The sequence below is a fragment of the Chiloscyllium punctatum genome, unplaced genomic scaffold, assembly GCF_047496795.1.
Source record: "Chiloscyllium punctatum isolate Juve2018m unplaced genomic scaffold, sChiPun1.3 scaffold_117, whole genome shotgun sequence".
Classification (NCBI taxonomy): Eukaryota; Metazoa; Chordata; class Chondrichthyes; order Orectolobiformes; family Hemiscylliidae; genus Chiloscyllium; species Chiloscyllium punctatum.
In genome coordinates, this window is record NW_027309851.1 from 531,043 (window position 1) to 536,024 (window position 4,982).

General features: G+C 42.4%; 1 non-coding gene across 1 annotated transcript; it reads left to right on the forward strand.

Moving 5' to 3' along the window:
- Nucleotides 1-219: 219 nt before the first annotated feature.
- trnah-gug (transfer RNA histidin (anticodon GUG)) lies at nucleotides 220-291 on the forward strand. The gene has a single exon. It is a non-coding gene; the product is annotated as a tRNA-His (tRNA).
- Nucleotides 292-4,982: the final 4,691 nt, after the last annotated feature.

Sequence of the window (4,982 nt, forward strand, 5' to 3'; positions counted from 1 at the left end):
TGATGTTTTGGAGAAATCTATTTACCTCAGCTTTCAGCACATTAACGATGGAATCAGCATGGCCTCTGTGGGCACCGATGTAAAACGGTCAGCCCATTCTGAGTTCCCACATAATTGCCACTGTTCGCTAAGCACTGATATTGTGCATTTGGTGCTCTGCCTAGCATTTCTTATGATACTGTACTTATGGCGGGTGCTAAGGGCGTTTGTCTGTGGGGTGCCGTGATCGTATAGTGGTTAGTACTCTGTGTTGTGGCCGCAGCAACCTCGGTTCGAATCCGAGTCACGGCAGCAATCGCTCTATGTGTCCCAGTCTTTTGTGAAACACAAAGGAATCAGTTGTTTTAACGTTTTGATTTTCTCCAAGGTGATGTTATTTTCCTTCAAGCTCTGCTCGCTCACATCTCTGTGCTTCATATGTCAGAATTCAAATCCACCCGTTCTCAGAGATTTCTTCCCTCTTATGATCACTAAGCGAACTTTCCATCCCATACCCCCATTTCATTAATTTGGAGATGCCGGTGTTGGACTATGGAGTACAAAGTTAAAAATGACCCAACACCAGGTTCTGGTCTTACAGGTTTAATTGAAGCACTAACTTTCGGAGCGCTGCTCTATCATCATGTGTTTGTGGAGTCATTTCCTATTTCACTAAGGCATTGCAGATTCTAATACAGACTCTCACGTTGATACCAATCAGTCTGTGTGGCTGCAGTCACTGTTGCTGGGTGAACGTGCCCCAACCCCACCACCGGGACCCACAGACCATTTGATCCATTTGGTTACCACTGTTGTGAGTTCGATACTCATGTAGCCGCTTTTACCGACATGGACCAGATATTATTGGGGGTGGGGGCGGTCTAGCTCAGGAAAATGGCACAGAGCAGTATCGGGGAAAAGCGACTTCATTGGATAAGATCAGTTTCACTCCTTTTCTGCAATGGCCGAGCGCTATTACCACTGAACACTGGACTGTTTATTCAGACACCATGGACTCGGGTTTGACTCAGACCATGCTAGGCGATAGAATTGGGATTCAATAAATATCTGGAATTACGAATCTAAAAACTCCTATATATCCATGTTCAATTGTTGAAAAAAAAATCTGACGTCTTTTAAGGAATGAAACTGCCATTCTTACCTGCTCGGGCCTCCATGTGACTACAGGCTCACTACAATATGGTTGAGTCTCAACAACCCGCTGCGCAATTAGGGATGGCAATAAATACTGCCGAACCAGCGACGCCCTCATACTGTAACGGAATAGAAAAAAAAAGTTCATTCGTCTCTATCTAGATTACTTTGCGCAGTTCTGCAATTCAGAGTACTGCATGGATGTGATCGCACTGGGAACGTTGCAGTAGAGATTCACTGGGATATTGTCTCGGCTGAAGAGTTTCAGTTGTGAGGAGAGATTGGACAGACTGGGGTTTATTGTCGCCGAGCAGAGTAGATTGGAGAAGACATGACTGAGATGTACAAAATAATGAGGGATATGGATAGGATAGACTGAAAGAAGCGTTTGTTATTGATGGAGAGTTCGAACACTGGGGGCAAGAGACTTCGGAAAAAGGCAGAACGTTTTGAGTAGATTTGCGGAAAGGGTCAGAGAGGTGGAAATCGTTCTAATCTTTAAAAAAATTGAGATGTGAATTTGTGATGCCAAATTAATAAGACTATGGGCTAAACGGTGGAAATCTTGATTCAGGTCGTAAAGCAGTTGTGTTGGACAAGTGTGGCCACAACTGGCTGAAGGGCCACCTTCGATGTCGTTGTCCTCCACAGTATCGTGGTTACTGTCCCCGCCTGTCACAGGGCTCAACTCTCCGCTGGGGGCATCGTAAAGGTTTTAAACCTGTCACTTTGTTCGCAACTGAAAGTTATTAATGCTTGGCCTTCCATTCTCGATGGGACATGTCACAGGAAGGACAGTGCTGTCTGAATCAGCGTGGAGACGGACTGCAGCTCCTGGGGAGAGAGAGTGTCAGTGACAGTGCAAACACGTAACTTCAGCAAACTGCACATTGTGTTTGCGTTGCAATGAAATCCATTTTATACAGTTGTTCCTGACTGATGTGTTTATTAAAAGCAGGAATCTGAGGAAGACAACAAAGTAAACCCATTCAGATCTGAGTGCAGAAACATTTCCAGCAGCAGTAATGAGGTTGTACAGCGTAGAACCGCGTTTGGATGCATTGAATTCGGTTTGGTGGGCGCAGCAGGCTTTCACTAGGATGAGTTACCAGTGTGTAAAGTCATTACACATGATACAGATAGTGTTCAATGTACACTACAGTGGTTCGCACTGCTCTTAAGTCTGTAGGTTAGGTGGATTGGCCATGTAAAATTGCGCTGATGTGTCCAGGGAGTGACTTCAGTAAGTTAAGTGAATTATCCATGGGTAACGCAGTGATAAGGTCACACGATGCCAGGTTTTATTCCAGCAGGTTTATTTGAAATCACAAGCCAGAGGCCTGCGTGGATAGAAACGGGAGCTAGATCTGGTTGAGATGCTGTTCAGAGTGTCCCTATAGAATCTATTGGCTGAATTGTACTTTCTCCATTGTAGGGAATCTGTGATTCGATCAGAGGACACTGCCAGCGTTTACTGGGCTGCTAAAACATTGGAGACGATGCTGACGGCGTTTAGTAGGGATGGAATTTTATTTATTTGTGTTTTGGAAAATTTGAAACTAAACCAAGGAAAACCGAATGGAAGTTTTCCGGAGTATTTGAGGTTTGGAGAGAGGAAATATGTGGTAAATTCTCTCTTTCAAGTTCATAAATTTCTGAAAGTCAAGATTTCAAAACCATTGATGTAGGACAAAGAAATAATGGAAGCAGAATTTCTGTCACTCAGACAATCCGTTTCCAAAATATTTGGGAAAGCACATTTAGAGACACACAAGCAGTGAGTTTCACCAGGAGAGAGACAGCCTGTGGCCAGGTAAAAGTGTAAAAGTGGGGTGTAGAGGGTAGAAGGTGCGAGGAAACAATGTCTAATTTGGACGACTTCAGATGAAAAGAAATATCGGAAACGTCTGCAGCTGAGTAAGATTCAGCAAAAAAAACCTCAGACTTTTGAAAGATTTGTATTAATATTCCACATGAAGCATCATAAATGGAACTGAGCAGATTTTGTATAATGTCAAGGAAAGCTATTCCATAATGTTTAGGAAGTGACCCGTCTCTTGGAGATCGATTTCCTGCTTTAATCCCATGCCTTAAAGATGGGAGGATGATCGCCATGATATTGGGTTCATTTGATACCCACTGAAATCTGCCAACGTAACTGAGCATCAAAACTGGCATCTTGCTTTGTAGCTTAACCTTTTGTTTTTCACATCAGTATTTTCTTTAAGCTGAAATAAATTCGGAGCAAAATTGAATCCAACTATAAGCGTTCCAATCATATAAATCCAATTCACTTCCGATCATTGGAATGAACAGAGTGAAGGTGCAGCAAAATTTATAAAATGAAACGAACAAAACTGCATTTCCGGGAATTTTACCCAGCTTACGTTCAGCCATATGAGAAAGCCCATCGAGCTAAAACATCACCTTCACTTCTCTCTCCATATATAATTCTTCACTTGGGAGAGAAACTGTCTGAAGAAAGTATACGTCAAGACTAAATGTGCGTGTGAATGTGACGGGAATTTCATGTTTGCTGGTTAATTCTGAGACGGTTCCGACTCGAAATAAATCAATGATAAGGTATTCCTTCCAAGGACGAGGTCAATTCCTTGGATTTTGCTGGTATTATTATTCCGCTGAAAACAGTAACATAATGGTGTGGATTCGATTCCGCTCAGGGAATTTCTTATCCCCTCGGTACACCATATGTAATCTTGATGTGGTCACAAGTGAGCCCCTTTGCCATGGGCTGAAGTGGCCCAGAGGTGAAGGCGGCGGGTTGCTCTTTCATTGTGCATGTGTGGATTTGAATCCAACTCGGGCTGTTACTTCTATCAAAAGCAGCTGTGGTTTACCTTTGTGCTTCGCATCTTCAGTATGCACTGAATGGAGAATCTTGCTAATGCCCTTCATTGCACGGAGATTTGTGATAAATCGATACCTCATCAAAGGAAAGAAAAGCAAATTGTTTCTGTTGTAAGTTAAATTGGGATAATGAAAAGGAGTGCAAACATTTCTTTCCTCCTTTCATTCCATCTTGACTTTCTATGAATTTAGCCATAGAAAATGAAGCAAATAAGGAGAGATCGAGTGCAATAGTTTATCCAGTGGGATTGTGAATTTTAATGTAGTACAACACACAAAGTTCTGATCAGTATTTCAAACAGTCAATTAAATTGAAACCGCAGAAAACTTCTCCAATGAAACGATTCTTTCATTCTTTCACAACCTTTTGCTGTATGAAACATCCCGCGATTCATCATCCAGCATGATCACCAAGTTGGCAACAATATAAGATCCACAAATTTTCTTTAGTAATTACAACTTCTGCACATACCCATCAGCGGTGTGCCCAGTGCCATTTGTTGTCTTCAGTCCACAGCACATTTCTTGTTCATGAACTTATGAGCGTAGGTCCTGATCTGTCTGATCAGTTTGAGAAACCTTTTCTATCCCTTCTTCCCATCCCCTCAGAACTCTAAATTTATCAATAAAATAAGGCGTTAGACCAAATGATGTAGGATTGGAAGTCGGCCAATCAGCCCATTGAGTCTGCTCCACCATTCAATGAACTCATGGCTGATCTGATAATCCTCAACTCAATTCTTCTGCATTGCCTCGACAAAGCTTCATCGTCTTTCTGATTAAATATCTGTCTGGCACAGTTTGAAAATACACAACAACTCAGCCTCAACAATAGTTTCTGCAAGTAGTTCCACCGATCCAGTGGCCCCTGAGCAAAGAAATTACTCCTCATTTCTGAATTAAATAGGCAATATCTGATTCTGAGTTCATGTCCCCTGGTGCTCTCCTCATAACAGAGGGTAAACCACCTGCCCATAACT